The sequence below is a fragment of the Cricetulus griseus genome, chromosome 8, assembly GCF_003668045.3.
Source record: "Cricetulus griseus strain 17A/GY chromosome 8, alternate assembly CriGri-PICRH-1.0, whole genome shotgun sequence".
NCBI lineage: Eukaryota > Metazoa > Chordata > Mammalia > Rodentia > Cricetidae > Cricetulus > Cricetulus griseus.
Window position 1 is genome coordinate 81,638,871 of NC_048601.1, and position 17,302 is coordinate 81,656,172.

General features: G+C 40.7%; 1 pseudogene; it reads left to right on the top strand.

Moving 5' to 3' along the window:
• The first annotated feature begins 2,258 nt into the window (after positions 1–2,258).
• Positions 2,259–17,302, top strand: part of LOC103158559 — a 71,347-nt pseudogene continuing 56,303 nt past the window's right edge.

A 17,302-nucleotide genomic window follows, 5' to 3' on the forward strand; every position in this document is an offset into this window, starting at 1 on the left:
AGAAAGACAGCAGATAAAACAGCAAAGCAGTCTAGATTGTCAAGTATTGCAAAAGAACTTACCTGTTATCCTCAATATCCCAAGAGAATTTTTACTTTACTTAGAAAAATAGGAACATAAAAGAGAAGCTTTATCTTGAGATCAATAAATTGGCATTTATTTCTAGAGTTAGGGAAATTTTCAAGGCTTTTTTACTATGAGAATTTCTTTCCAAACAGTTCTGATAAATGTTTACATAGGGGAAAAGAGACCTTGGAAACTAAGGTCTCCAGATGTTCAGGTATCTGTTAAACAGCCTCCCTTCCTGATAGTGGCTTCATCTTCTTCCTGGCTTCAACTCTGCTGTGTTAAAACAATTTCCTTCAACTAAAAATTCCTTTTTCCTCAACTTCAGGATGAATTTACTCTAGCAGCACTGGACTTTTTTATGTTCTATCATATCATGTTGGGAAATCTCTTTGTAGTCCAGTCTGCTTATTATTGGAGAGGTGCTGTGCAATATTAGTTTAAGATGTGTTACATTTGTTTATGCTGTGGAATATTTGTTCAATGATGCAAAGATGATATTTCATTTTTTTATGTAGCATTTGTTTAACTCTGTGAGCTGTGTTGCTTTGCCTGTCTAAACCACTTGATGGTCTAATAAAGAGCTGAAAGGCCAATGGATTGGCAGGAGAGAGAAATAGGCGGGGCTGACAGGCAAAGAGATAAAGAAGAGGAAGAGAGAGGATTGAGAAAGGGAGGAGAGGAGGATACCAGGAGCCGGCCACTCAGCCACACAGCCAGCCATGGAGTAAGAAGGAAAGAAAGACATAGAATAAAGAAAGGTAAAAGCCCAGAGGCAAAGGTAGATGGGATAAGTTAAGAAAAGCTGACTAGAAATAAGTCAAGCTAAGACCAGGTACTCATAAGTAAGGAAGTCTCTGTGTGTTTATTTGGGAGCTGGGTTGTGGGCTCCTACAGAGAGGAAGTAAATAAAGTTGGGTTTTCCAGTCCTGTCTCTTCGCATTCCTCCTCCTCCTCCTCCTCCTCCTCCTCCTCCTCCTCCTCCTCCTCCTCTCCTCCTCCTCCTCTTCCTCCTCCTCCTCCTCCTCCTCCTCTTCTTCTTCTTCTTCTTCTTCTTCTTCTTCTTCTTCTTCTTCTTCTTCTTCTTCTATTTTGTTGTTATTGTTTCTGGAAGAGGACACAGTTATCTGAAAAAGGCCAAGTGTAACTTGAAGGAACTGGTGGTATGTGATTACACATTACAACAAACAACAGACTTATTTCTGCTTTTCTGAATATAGCTTCCTCACAGATGATAATTAGGATATAGAAATTATTGGCCTTTTAGAAATGTATTAATTTTGGTGAATAAAGGGCAGGTGAATAAAGAATTAAAAGTGACAAATAACTAATCAAAGAGATGTAGTGTCTGGCCTTTCAGTTAATATATCCCAAATAAAAGCACATTTTAAAATGAACTGGTGATACCTTTTATTTACAGTTGTTTTCTTGAAAAAGATTTCATAATAAATAATAAAATAAGAAAATTCAGAATGCTGTATTTTGTGGAAACATAGAAATGAGAAATCAAGTCAAATCTTTAATCAGTGATTATCTTCCATTACAGCCCTGCCTTGATGTGTTACATTCTAAACCACAAAAGAAATGAGAAGCCAGAGCCATGTTTTCCTCAAAGTAAGTATTTCACGTCAAAGATGAATGAAATTCAAGCATACTGAAGTCATTGCAGGTGCTCACAAAGAAAGACCTTGGCTGTCAAAAATATGCTTATCCTTGAGAGAGCTATCGGTCAGAGGACACAGCAGCAACTGAGCTGCTTCCTTTGCCTTTGTAACGGCCACAATATGCATGTTAATTGCTCGCGCGATTTGAATCTGGCTTTCTCTGAAGAATTCATCTCAATACTCATAGGACTAAATAAATCTTAATCATCTCAAAAATTTCAATATTGAAACGAAGAAGGGAAAGGCTGGGGAGGGGAGGACAAAGCACCCTCGTTTCACAGTGCCTGTCTTGGCAACTCTGAGCACATAAAGGAAGCTGTCTGTTCTCTGGGTGAATATTTTGTGTGGATATTGCTTTCAGGTTCTTTTCTGGCAGGAGAGAATGAGAAACTCAAATTGGACACTATGTGAGAATTGATTGCTTAATGCCTTTTAAAAGCTCTTTGAAAATGAATTGGTCAATAAAATCTCCCTTTGTTTATGAGGGAACTGGGAGGCAGTCAGGCCTTCAGGCCAAAACAATCGCAGATGGTGAGGTGTAAACAGTCCCCCTTCCTCCTTGAGGAAGACATACATTTGGAACGTGAGAGTGAGAAAAAGGTAAGTTCTCTTGATTATAATAGTTTCTATCGCAGAGGAAGCTGGTGTTAGAAGTCTTCCCAATGGCACAGGTGCTTACCACCCGAACAAGTAAGCTGCCAGGATGCTGGCTCCCCAGGTCACCAGGTCGCAGACTTTCGCTCAGCCTCAAGCTCAGCACCACCTACCTTTAAGCTTTTACATTTTCTTTGAGAACCTTTTGGCTCATGCTCATGACTGTCATTTTGTTTGTAAGTCAATTTTAAGTAAAACTGGTTTTAAAAAAATGTATAAAAAACTGCATTACTGGGAGTCAGTTTGCCGTGCTGGGTTCAAGGAGATAATCAAGTTGGCTCAGGCTATTTTCATTGGCTTAATGCCTGGGAATTTGGGACATCCAAGTCCCTTAGATAATTCTGCCTAGGAGCAACCTAGAGGAAGCCCTGGGCTTGCCCGAGTCCCGACAATTTTTATGCAGAGTATTTCTGCAGAAAAATCAGGGCACATGTGCTGTCAGTGCCCACCTCTCCCTGATCCTGATGTCGAGAGCTAACAGCTCTCACTGCCCTGTTACTCTCCATCCATCATGAATTCTGCAGACTTGCTTGTAGTGGGGTCTGACATTTATTTTGCCTGCATATTTTTCTTGCTAGTTCTAATAACAGCCTGGTAAAGTTTATATTATCAGAATTTTTTTTAAGATGCAGCTTATTTCACTGATGCAAGGTCACATTCTTACGTTCAGGCCCTTCATCCTTGTCTATAATTATCATTATTTCTTCAAATGAAAGTGATGACAAGCTGTCAAGAACCATTGACATTAAATAGAGCTAGGACAATTAGGAATGAGTGAGAGCAAACTCAGGCTGTTTTGGTAAGCACTATGCTATTAGAAACCTAATGGCTTGGCAGGGGTTAGTAGAAGGAATTTATTATGGAAACACGGCAAAACTGGGTCCATGGATTTAAGTTTAAACTACCTGTCAGGTTGTATGTCTCAAAAAAAAAAAAATTGTAGTTTTATGCCCATGTGGCCATTACAGCTCTCAGACTTGCTGTAAAGACACTTTGCAACTACTGTTTAGTCAGTGTTCTGTGAACCACCTGACCTTAGCCATTTTAGGGATATTACCAACACACATGTATTAGTAACTTTCTAAAACTGTCTTCCATTTGTGCAGGTATTTTCTGGTTCAGAGATGTCAAAACATATTGTGGGTCAGGTTTACCCCACCCAAAAAATTGCAAGGCCGAAGGAGGTGAGTTCATTCAGAACACAATGCCTTTTGATTCTATGTGGTCTGATAACTGTGCTAAAGGAAAATGATTTGGCTACACTTCAAGGGTTAATGACCTAAAACAAGGAAACTCAAAAGAGCTGAGCAACTCCTGACTCAGCATCCTGATAAGAATACCTGCTGGACAGGAAATCCAGAGCAGTAATGGAACATCTGCTGACATCATTTGGCCTTGGAACTACAAAAGACATATCTACTGATAAGACTTTCCTCAGAAGTTCCATCTGCGGCTGAGTCCCAGGCCCCAGTACTCCTACCCAGTCTCCATTCCCCAAGACACCACGGTCCTTCCATTGTTCCGATTAAAGAACAAATCTACTTCTTTAGATTTCAGTTTCCTCTTCCGTTTTTCTCTACATCATTTCCATCAACCCTGATCTAACAAATGAATTTTTATTTCACCATTAATAACAAACAGAAGAAGGGAAAGAATGTGGGGTGCTGGCCTTAGTAGTAGTGCACACCCATCAGCACAATACTCAGGAGGTAGGCTAGAGAATCCAGAGTCTTCAAACAGTATGGGCTACAAAGCCCATACTCTCAAGGTCTGCCTGAGCAGTATAATGGGACTCCCATCTCCAAAAACAAGAAGGTGGGGTACATGAAAACTACTTCATAAAACTTTGCAAAAACTCACAAACTTGCTCACAGTGGTCTACCTGCAAGTAGTTTTTTATCCACTCAAAACAACTATTTAATATGAAGTCCTTTTTCTCCACTCCATGCTAGAGAGGGAGCACCAGTAATTCTGAGATTTGTGAGAGAAAACCAGTCCCACAATTCTGAGCCAAATGTGAAGCAAGCTTTAATTAAATAGTGGACAGGTAGATGGACTCTGGCCAGGACCACCCATGGGTTCCCAGGAAATGGCCTTGGACACAAGTCACATTTTGCAAGGACTTAAAAAAAGCAAACCCCATTTTCCATCAGGTCCAATCAGGGGCAAACATACATTGTGGCGTATTTCCTGCCTAAGTACCTCCCACCGACATGTAATGAAACATATCTGGTGCAGATGGGTCAAACAAATTTGTTTAGGGGAGTGAAAACATGTGGCTTCTTCTTTTCTCAGGAAGCAGAACTTCAAGCATTCCAGGAAGTTATTTTGTCACTGGGCAAGTGGGGCTTACCAGTTAACTTTGGCTCTTAACAATACCTACAAGATGGCAGCTTTGGTTTTCACCAAACTGCACACTCACATTTTCAAAGACTTCTCTCAAGAGTATTTATGTAAACAACAAAAGTGAAAAGGTTTATAAGAATAGATTTAATCAAGTCTTTAATGCAGCCATGGAAGTCATGTGTTCAGAAAAAGGTCATCATATCTTAAACATTTAGTAAATCATTTTCCCATGGATAAAGACCAACTGAATTATGTGTGATTACTTAGTAAGCATTTAAGAACATGTTTACAGTATTCTGCAAGCATCAATACTTGGGCCTCCTATTTCTAACATACTAAATAGTTTATAAATCATAAGTGCTTCTAACTTGCATTTCCAGAGTCTGGTCACTCTTTCTCATACTTTAGCAGGTCTTAATAATAGTATTAAGGTGTTACATCAGGTTATAAGTTGTTTTCCCCAAGCATCATGGAAGATGAGGGCCCAATGCCCATTAATGTCGTTAATGTGGGTCCCACAAAAGGTGAATGACAAATGCCTGTTAATGCAGGTCCCTGTGTTGACCACCACCATTATTTAGGTAATTGTGGTCAAGTGACTTCACCTCTGCTTAGTTTGTGCACCTTTAAAATGTTACTAACAGCATTTCCTCTGCAGGGTAACCATGCTTTGCAAAGAAAAATATGTGCAAAACCCTCAAACAGTGCTTGGCTTTGAGGGTGCTCAGTTGGTGCTGGCCCATGGAAATTTGCTATTATTATGTATTCAAAAGGAAATGATGGCCCTGGTCATTTACTTGTCAATAATCTCTGACAGTAGTGCATTAACAGGGTTAGTGCAGCCAGGCACACACAAGATTAGAGGTAATGACATCTTTGTATGATAAGGATGTGCAGTTGAGGGTGTTAGTCATTAAATGGATTTGTATGTGCTTTGCTTCTAATTCACCCAGTTTCACAAGAAAATAAAATTAGTTATAAAAGGAACTTCTGTTAATACATAATAATCCCACAACAGTGTGGATCAGGAGAGATATTGGATGATAGGCCCTGGGTCTCACATTCAGCTGAGCAAAAGCAATTTGATTTTCTTCTTAGGAACAGCACGGTGGGCCTCACTAGAGCAGATAAGGTCTTATTTTCTTGAATGCTATCTGAGCAATATAACCTGGATTATTTCATTTATTTCCATTTCTGCAAGAAAGTCAAAATTAATAATTTCTGTAATGAGGCATCTGTGTGGGAGAAGTCCTAGTAATTTGTTCATTGTTTCAAGTCAAGGATTTCTATTTCAGTCAGATGTTCGTAATACTTGCACTTTACAAGTATTATAAATTAGTGTGTACCCCCCCAAATCTGTTTTGTAGGTCATCAAGAAGACAAAAGTATACAATATTTAATATCATCTTATTCACTTTCAAATCCCTAAATTGTTTCCTCATTGCTTGAAGTTTGGCTATGACTGACTGAGCATGGTGTTCTCTTTTTCTACCATCTCATTGGCAACATATTCTCATTAGGTCTGACTATATTGAAAACTTAAATTTTAAATTGCATTTATCTGCAAAGTCTTTTGTTTTTCTTAGACCTTTCCATAACTAAATTTGTTCATCTCTCATTGCCTTAACACATTATTCAACTCACTGTGAAACTAATTCCATAATAAAATTTTCCAAATAGTTTCAAATATTTAGAAATCTCTAATATATTTTATGTAAAACTGGCATTTCTTAGTTGATGATTATTATCATCCAGTCAAACCCGGCCCTGCCCCTTGGGGACCTGGCAGAGTGGTCACCTCTGTGCATGGCAAGCAGTACCCTGGTTCTATGCAGGCACAGCAGGTCCCTTTAAGAGACAAGCTCTGTCCACTCATGCTCTCATTTTGCCATTTCTCTGAGGAGGCAAGTCTCTCTCTCTCTCTCTCTCTCTCTCTCTCTCTCTCTCTCTCTGTCTCTCTCTGTCTCTGTCTCTCTCTCTCTCTCTCTCCTCTTCCTTCCTTCCCCACTTCCTTCCCTTTCCCCAATAAATGTCTTTCCCACATAAGTTTGCCTGATGACATGTTTATTGCCTGCCATGGGATCCGAGGTACCACCTCACATAACAATGATGTCAAAAATACAATGGGTGTTCAGCTCCCCCCTGTACAAACTTTTCCTTTCATATGCAGAGATAGTTTATTTATTAGGAAAGGGATTTGTTTGTATACTTATTGACAAAGATGTTATGTGGATCCCAGTAAGAAAGAAAATAGTTTAGGATTAGCAGGAAGACAGAGCTGCTGTGTCAAGGACACAGAGAGAAATTCACTGTTCCAAATGTCAGGGAAGGTTAGCAAGCTGTATACTGTAGGACAGTTTGTTTCTACCTTTCTTTGGCCACCCTTCTCCACCCCTACTCTCCAGAAGCCAAATAGGTCTGGTTAAGGGCAAGCTTCAAGCAGAATGCTTGACTTGATTTCTCCAGATCCTTTTTGCAGCTTTCTCACTACTTCATATGATCCCTTAGAAACCAACAGATATATTTGAGTTGTTAATAATTTCAAATCATCCGTCAAATTTAGTTCCTGCTATGTTGGAGTCTAAGAACTCTGCTCTGGGCACTCACCAGGGCTGTCCAAGCAGTGATGGTGATGACATGCCTGCCTTCCCTTCTTTTTTGGTTCTATGCTTGTTTGTCTATCCGACATCTACATGTCAATCCTGAGAATTATTAGTGAAAACACTTAAACCTGCTCAACTCAATCTCAGGCTCACTCCTTTAATCCCAGCACTCAGGAGGCAGAGGCAGACAGATCTCTGTGAGTTCGAGGCCAGCCTGGTTTCCAGAGCGAGTGCCAGGATAGGCTCCAAAACTACACAAAGAAACCCTGTCTCAAAAAACCAAACAAAACAAAACAAAACAAAACAAAACAAAAAAACAAAAAAAAAAAACCCAAAACCAAACCAAACCAAACAAAAAACACAGCTTTCTCTGAAGAACCAAGCATCTCATGATAAGAACCAGAGCTGGGTGTGGTGGCCCACACCTTTAATCACAGTACTTGCAAGGAAGAGGCAGGAGGAACTCTGAGTTCAAGACTAGGCAGGGCTACAAAGTGAGACCTGTCCCAAACAAACAAACAAACAAACAAACAAAACCAAGCAAAAAGCAAAGAACAAACATTGCTTTATTAGCTGTTTGTATAATGAACATAAGTATATAAGAGGGAGGGCATAAGAAAGAGAAACTACCATCTCTCCATTCCTGAATACGTGCAGGCAGAACCAGTGTCACACATTCCCTGCGTGTGCACTTAAGCATCCTGCCATACAGCTCCTAAATTGCTTGAAATCTCCCAAGAAGCATGTTTGTATGCTAATGAGCGCCCTGGTGGCTGAGACCCCATACATCGTAAAGATAAGAACTGGCCTTTAAAAGATCTTGGCATTAGAAGGTTAGGACTTTCATTCCCATTCCTGGACATCTGGAGACAGGGAGAAGGGCTGGAAGACTAAATTCAATTGCAAATGGACAATAATCAGTCATAACTCTGCAATGGAGCTTACACAGAACCAGAAAAAATATGGAGAGCTCAACACAAGAAGTTGAGACAAGGCCACCCAGACTAGGCCAGGAGCCCCATTCCATTTACCCTGCCCCATCTCTTTCTTCCATGTGTCCTTTAAATATTTTACTAATCATATGAAGTGACCCCCAGAGTTGAGTAAACCTGTAGCAAATTCCTTAAACCAGTGGAGGGAATCCTGGGAAACCCACTCCACAGCCTGTTAGGTAGAAATACAGGCCTAGCTAAAGGTTTGCAATTGGCATCTGATGTGCAAGACAGTCTTGGAAGCTGTCCCTCACCATCTGTGATCTGGTGAGACATCAGTAAGACAAGGTCAGAATTGAATTAGAGGACCCCTGCTGGTCCTGACAAAGAGTTGGTTGAAATGTGGCAGAGACCCCACACATTTGTTCACAGAAACAACATGTAAAGCGACTGAATAATGAAAAAAGAAATCTTGGTTGCTTCTTGTATCTCAGAACAACTAATGTTATATCTTATTTTCATGTATTTAGTGCCTATGCCATACATAGGTCATTAGCTCCATTTTTATAAATAAAGGTCATTTGGAACAAAGCCATGCCCATTCATTAACATGCATGTAGCTTTGGAGTCAAATGCCAAGTAAAACCATTAACTATTTAGCCTTTGAGAGGAACAGGTTTTAATCCATTTTTTTTTTTAAATTAGTCTTTTCATCAACGACCTTACCCGGCACTGGACATCACATGCTGTAACACTGACCTCCCTGGCAAGGTGTGCCTGCATAGTGGCATGGTGGCTATGGCCCGACAGCATGACTGCTTCTCATTGGAAAAGAGTCCCACTCCACAGACTCCACAGGAGAGATTTTGTGCCTGGTATTGTAAATCTGGTCAAAACCTGATAACTTGGGAAATCATAGGTTCTAGAGCTCATTTTGTCAGACTGTATTCTAAATATGTTTATGTCCACATGTGTGTGTTGCTCTCAAGTTGGTTAGAGAAACATCCCCAACACCCCAGTGGACAGTGATTATGCAGAAAATCGTATCTGATCAAAAGGCCAAGTATGGGTGCTCAGCTATGGGTGAATCATCTATATTATGTCCTCTACATTTAAGACTAAGGGAACACGTTGGAAGAGTGGGGAGGAGGACTGCAACAGCAGACGGATGAGGAAGAGAGCTGAGAAGTGCAGAGTTCTGGACATAGCTATTATGTACAACAATTCACAGAACCTTCATAAAACCTGCAGGGTTAAGTCAAACAAAATTCTGGCATGAATTGGTAAGAGGCCTCTGAGGCCCCACCTTTGTGGAGAAGCTATGATCAGTTGATGGTTGCTGAGAGAGGGAGAGTTACTCTCCTTTGGGAACATGGCTGCTGACCTAGTGGATGGTCCCTCGTCCATTGACGTGCAAGCGACACTAAGGTACTTTCCAGCTCTTAATTACAACAACAAAAAGTAAGACAAGATGTTTCAAGGATGACACTGTTGGGGACATCAGAGGAATTGGAGGGAGGTGGTAGTGGATGGACATGACAAAAATATACTCGTTTTAAAAATTTGAAAGAATAAATAAAAGTGTTATCTAAAAATGCCTTTTGTACCCAAATAGTGAGAAAGCCATCAATGGATCAAGTGCTATAATATTTTTTACATCCTTAGGAAATGGCAAATAGAACTCTTTATTAAAGAAATGCATTTGTGATCATTTTAGATCTGGACAGACAGAATAAGTTTGTTTTAGATCCTAGAAAACCTGTGGGCAGAGTGGGATAGGGTATCTATCACAAGCTGGGTAGCCAACAGCCATCATAAATGGCTGTGGTTCTGTAAACCAGGAAGTCTATGATGAAGGTACAGCAGATTTGGCATGTGGTGAAATCTATTCCTCACAGATGGCATCTATTAGCTGTGTGGTCTTGGATATGAAGTGGCAAGGCAGCTATCAGGGCTTGCCCTTTGTGACCTAATACTTCCTTTAAGACCCAGTGTCCTAATATAACACTGGGTTCTAAATTTCGTAGCAGTTTTGTTTTGTTTTGTTTGTATGTTTTTATTGCTGTTTAAGCAATTGTTTGTTTTATTTTGCAGACTGGGTTTCTCTCCATAGCCTTGACTGTCCTGGAACTCCCTATGTGGACTGGGCTGGTCTTTGATTCACAGAGTTCCACCTGCCTCTGTCTCACCAGTGCTGAGATTAAAGAGTGGGTTCTAGATTTTAAATGTTAGTTTGGGAAGACAGGATGATTAGGTCAGACTAAAGTGGTTACTGAAAATTCACATTCATTTTGAGCAACTGCACAATTAAACTTTGTTTCTTAATTAAAGATACTGACGATGAAATAAAAATGGGTATAAATTACATGAATGGCCAAAGGCAGGCCAAGATTCAGACCCAATTGTGTAATTCCAAAACAGGAGGCTCCCTACATTTTACTCAATCTTCCTGTATAACACATGAACCTAGGGCAGGGCAAGACTTCTTGCTCTTGCCAAGATGCTCTGGGTTTATGTCCAAAAAAAAAAAAAAAAAAAAGTCTTGGATTTCATGCAAAATCTGTTGCTGAAACCTTACAGTGGAAGAAGGTTTTTTCCCAAGTGATTGTGTGTGTGTGTGTGTGCGCGTGTGCGTGTGCGTGTGCGTGTGCGTGTGCGTGTGCGTGTGCGTGTGCGTGTGCGTGTGCGTGTGCGTGTGTGTGTGTGTGTGTGTGTGTGTGTGTGTGTGCTGTAGCATGTGCATTCGGATGGTCCTGGCAGCCAAAAGAGTATATCAGATACATTGCCTGGAACTGGAAAACTGGAGTTACAAGATGTTACGAGGCATCTGATGTTTGTGCTAAGATCTAAACCTGGTCCTCTGTAACAGTGGCAAGTGCTTTTAACCACTGAGCCATCTCTCCATCTGCTAAACATTTCTGAAAGGCCACCTCTGAATAATGTCACATTGGCAAGACCTGAAGTGTGGAGGAATGCATTCAAATTGCAGCCACAACTGTCCTTGAATCTGCAAAATTCTGATGAATAATAAGTGAGCAATACCTGAACTGTGGCCACTTCTATATCCCTGTGGCTGTAAAGATTAATTACAAATTTGTTCTTTTTGGAAGTCATGCTGCATTTTTAATTCCCTATTTACTCAAGTAAACATTTGAGGTAAAACAAACAACACACACACACACACAGAGAGAGAGACAAAGACAGAGACAGAGACAGAGATAGAGACAGAGAGAAGGTGGTGGCTTGAGTTTATGGCCTTCTGTGTTACTAGAGTGTTTTGGTGCATAGGCTTCTGCTATAGGCTATAGCAGAATTATATGGATATAATTGTTTTTTTTCTTCCCTCTTTGGGGAGCCACCACCTAGCTCCCAGATAACACAGAGACTTATTCTTATGAATGCCATGGCCTTAGCTTGATTTGCTTCTAGCCAGCTTTTCTTTTGTTCTTTTTATAAAACATTTTAAGAAGATTTATTTATTTATGTATACAGTGCTCTGCCTGCATGTATGCTCGCAGGCCAGAAGAGGGCACCAGATCTCATTATAGATGGTTTTGAGTCACCATGTGGTTGCTGGGAATTGAATTCAGGACCTCTGGGAGAGCAATGAGTCATCTCTCCAGCTCCCTAGCCAGCTTTTCTTAACTTAAATTATCTGCTCTACCTTTGCCTCTGAGCATTTGCTTTTTTGTTGTTTTTGTTTTGTTTTATGTTTTTTTCTGTTTTTTTTAAATTTAATTTTTACAAAATTATAATTCCACATGTCAATCCCGTCTCCCTCTCCCCTCAACTCCCCACCCGCCCTCTCCCCCCTCTGCTCCCCATGGAGGGCCCTCCACAGGGGCTCCCCAAATTCCACAACCTCATCCTGGGCCGAGCCTAGGGCCCCCCCCCCATGTGTCCAGGCTGAGAGAGCATCCCTTCACGTGGGATGGGCTCTCGAAGTCCCTTCTTACACCAGGGAAAAATACTGATCCACTACCAGAGGCCCCATATTAACATCCTAATTAACATCCACTTTTAGGGGTCTGGATCAGTCCCTTGATGGCCTCCCAGACATCAGTCTGGGGTCCATGTGCTCCCCCTAGTTCAGGTCAGCTGTTTCTGTGGGATTCACCAGCCTGGTCCCGACCCCGTTGATCTTCATTTCTCCCTCTCTGCAACTGGGTTCCAGAGTTCAGTTCAGTGTATAGCTGTGGGTGTCTGCCTCTGCGCCTCTGAGCTTTTATCTTACTCTATTCTATATATATATATATATATATATATATATATATATATATATATATATATTATTTCTTTCTATGTGGCTGTCTGTATAGCTGGGTGGCTGGCCTCTGACATCCTCTTTTCCTTCTCCTTTTTTTTCTCCTATTCTCTCTCTATGCCAGCCCCACCTATTTCTCTTCTGCCCAGCTATTGGTCAGTCAGTTCTTTATTGGAGCAATCAGGTGTTTTAGGTGGCAAGGTAACACAAGTTTACATAATTAAACAAATACCACATAAAAGAATGCAACACACCTCTGAATCATTAAACAATACTCCATGGCATAAACAAATGTAACACATCTTAGATGAATACTCTACAACATTTTGCCCCTGTTTTTATCTTTGTCTAAATAAAAATTAAAGGCTAATAACTTTAACATAGTAAAACTATATGCAACAAAAACAGTTATTAAGTAAGAATTATGTTTACAATATTCAGTCCATTAGTATTTAGCAAATTTGGAGAAAATATTTTATTATCTATCTTAGTGATTACAAAGTTTTATACCTAATTTGCTTTCTATCATAACTAGGGAAAACTATAACTCCCTATTTAGTCTTTAACTCCATCAAAGACCCCAGAAGGATGTAATATTAACTAATAGAGACAGCTGGCTGACTGAATAGTCACCCAAAATTGTTCTGCAGTGTTGGGGCACCCATCTTCAGCCTATGGGCATAGAATATATGGCAGACTTTTCAGTGAAGAAGGAAATCTGAAGGACTGTCCTACCTTGTATTTGCAAAATTTGTCTTCTGTTGCTTTCCTCTGTGTCCTGCAGAATATCTGGCAGATTCTTCTGTGAATCAGGAATCTCAAGGCCTTTCCCACCTTGATTTGGCAAAATTCAACAGTCTTTTTCTTGTGTCCTTGTCACATTGAAAACACATTTCATATGGAGTTTCCTTGGTGCCCACCATCCTTTATGAAGTAAATTGTGGCTGCCAGGAGCAGATATATCGCATTGTCATGAAAAACTTTGTTATTAACATCTTAAATGCCATATTCTATAGGTCTTTGAAGTGTCTGAAAGTCATCTATCTGTCTAAAATATACCTGTTAACCTTGAAAACTTACCTAATCTGACTATAAGTTTGGTTATTACAGATTAACTACTAACTTAATTTCCCAATTATACATTGCATTTTTAAATGAAATATGTAAACACAATACCCCAAACAAGAGTAGAAACATATATTCAGTATAACAAAAGTACCTTTAAATTTGTATCACTATACCAAAATCCACACCAATGCATATCTGAGCTTAATAGTTGTCTTTTTAACCTATATCCCCCTAAATAACAAACATCCACAACCATGAAATAACCAAAGTCTACACATCCCATATCTTGGCAATGTGGGTGTTGTGTTCTCCAGAGTGCTTCCTGTTGTCTATGGGTAAATGCATCTTTAGTAGACCCTGAGAAAATTGAGATAATAGCCAAGTCCTCCACCAGGACCTTCAAAGTCTGTCATATCATTTGGGGGGAGGGTCTAGGTCCTCCTTACTGTATCTGGGCTGCAATAGTATCCCTCCATAGGGAATGGGCTCCCAAAGTCCGTTTGTGCTCTAAGGATAAAGACTGGCTCCACTGTTAGAGGTCCCATAGACTGCCTTGGCCTCCTAGCTGGCACCCACATTCAGAGGGCTTGATTTGGTCCAATGCTATTTCCCCAGCTTTATGACTAGTGTCTCCAGGTTCTCAGTAGGTCAGCTCTACTGTTTCTGCAGGTCTCTCCAGCCCCGTCTTGGATCCTTTACTCATCCCTCCTCCCTCTCCACAACTGAATTCCAGTAGTATGGTTCAGTGCTTAGCTGTGAGTGTCTGTTTCTGCTTCGAACAGCAAGTGGATAAAGGCTCTAGGAATGGTAACCATGTAGGCATCAATCTCATTATAGGGGAAAGGCATCAATGGCATCCTCTCCACCATGGCCTGGCTTAGTTGGGGTCATCCCTGTGAATCCCCTAACATTTTCCCTCTGACAGACCCCTCTCCAAACCTGCACTGTCTCCCTCTGTCAAGGCATCTCCTTTCTTGTCCTCTATTCCTCCCCTGTCTCAGTCCTCTTGTTTTCCTTCGCCCTCCACTTCTTGCCTTCCTATCTCCTTCTTCTCCACGCCCTGGTCTCCCTCTTTGGTCAGAGGTTCTTGTCCCCATCCCCTTCATCGAGGGACTATGCAGTCTTCTCTTGTGTCCTCCCTCTCTTCAACTGAACTCCTGGAGCTCAGCCCAGTGCTAGGCTGTGTGGGTCACTCCATCTGCTTTCATCATACTGGATATAAGTTCTACGATGACAATTAGGGTAGTCACTAATCTGATTAAAGGGGAAGGCCCCTTCAGACACCCTCAGTATTATTGCTAAGAGTCTTAGCTGGGGTCATCTTGGTGGATTCCTGAGAATTTCTCTAGCACCAGGTTTCACCCTAACCCCATAATGGCTCTCTCTATCAAGATATCTTCTGCATTGGTCCCCACTCAGTCCCTCCCCCAACTCGGGCTTATTGATCCCTCATGTTCCCATCCCCCATATCCTCTCTTCTGCCCCCCCTCTCAGTTTACCCAGGAGATCTCAACTATTGTCTTAGGGTGGGCTTTTAAGGACAAAGAATACATTGTGAGTTGTGAGGCCTGGGGTGTTGGTGGCGCACGCCTTTAATCCCAGCACTCGGGAGGCAGAGGCAGTGGATCTCTGTGAGTTCGAGGCCAGCCTGGTCTCCAGGGGGAGTGCCAGGATAGGCTCCAAAGCTACACAGAGAAACCCTGTCTCGGGGAAAAAAAAAAAAAAAGAATACAAGAATACATTGTGAGTTGACACACCTCATGAGGTTAGCAAGAACAGTTAGCCAGAAGCAGAACTACAGAAGCCAAAGATCTGGTTAGCACATTTAGGGACTTGCAAGAACTAAGGACTTTGATGGATTAAGTCCTTGTCACCAGGTTTTGCCACTATATTGGGTTTTAAGGCCTGAAAAGTACTTCCATCATGGTGCCAGTAATGCTAATGTTTGGGCCCATTACAGTTCAACACCCAGCTCCCAGATGTTTCTTCCTAACATTTGTTTTTATTTTTAAATTATCTTTAAGTTTTTTGAGAATATAATGTACATCATTTCCCTCTTCACCTTCCTCCCTCCAATCTCTTCCACACACCCCTCCTTGTTCTGCCTAAGAGTCATTAATACATTTAAAAAGAGATTTCCTAGGTTGCACTGGGCACATACAGATGCAGCTGTTCCCAGTTCTTGCTGTTCTGCTTTTCATCCTCAATAGCATGGAGGGCATCTGTGGTTGTGTTTGTATTCTTTTGTTTGTTTGCAGAGTAAATAAGTGATTTTAGATCTCTTACTAGAGAAAGTATAGCAAACAATTAAATCACACCAGCATTATAATGCTTTCCTTTGATGTTCACCTGTTTAACATTAAATCTTTTTTATTAAAAAGCAAAAAATAAAAAGAATTAGAGAAAGACTTTCTGCTTAATCTAGAGAGACATATCAATGAGAAAAGAGTAGATATTCAAACCTTATAAAGAAAAATGGAAACTTCTATCGCATATGACATAAACAGCGTGTAAGCTGTGCAGATTAATTTTTCTGTAATTTCATTTTCCTTTAGACTCTTCTGTGTGTGGCAGGACCACTTGTGATGCCTGTGTGACTACTTTGCATTCGCAGATGTAGTGCCACGAGAGGGGTGGCAACTGCACTTTATTTGACACATGATTCTTTTAACAGTGACCAAACCATCAGGGACATTAAAATATTGACGCTTTTATTGCCTGTAAAGCCCTTGGATTTCCTGTGAAGCAAGTACACATAGATTCGTAGATAGCAGCAATGAATGGCATACATCATTTAGAATTATTTTCATCTGTTTTTAATACAAAAGCCCCAAGAATACACAAAATAGGCATCAACTTTACAAAACAAACAAATCTTAAATTATAACATGAAATGCATTTATGTAGGGCCAGTGCAGAATGAAAACAACTACAAACCATTCACGGATTGAGGGACATCTGAAAGTTTCTTTTGAACCTATTTGATACAGGTTTTGGGGAGTTGGTCACTAGTGAACCTTTGTGTGGGGTTCTGAGATTTGCTCTGAAGGCTTTGAAAGCACAAAGCCCCCAAGGCAAGCAAAGGCAGTGATCACAATTCCAATTATAACCCCAATAATAAAGGAGTGATTAAATGTTGCTCTCTAGGGGGACAAATAGATTGACTCTGTTTCATAAAGTGTGTGTGTGGGGTTTACATTCTTCTCAAATATGACATTAAATATATGGCTGAAGTTGGGTTTGAAGTGGAGCCTGGCAAATTGAGGACAGATAATTAACTGCTTCTCTGAGGTTTAAGCACTTACCACATGCAGAGGTGGTTATACTGACTAAGCATCTAATTTGGTATTAGCACATTTTAGCTGCTGAATAGATGTGACCTTCTTTTTGTTTCCAACATGCTGGTTGCCACCTAATTAGATTCTATCACTGCAACTCCCATCACATTGCCACGCCCAGCAGTGACCTTCTGTCCCCGTTAACAGACACGTCCCATCTCTTAAATCATAGGCTTCCAGGATCCTGTGCCCTTCTAGTGTTTATGTCCAGGTGCTTCTACTGTGTTTCAGTGTTTTTTTTTCCCTCTGCCTTCTGCCAGCTTTATTTTTTTTTTTAACCAGAAACTATATTAGCTTAAGTAAACAAAAACAAAGACACCTGCCTATGTATTCAGCATTTCCTCTTCCACATGTAAGCAGCTCATCT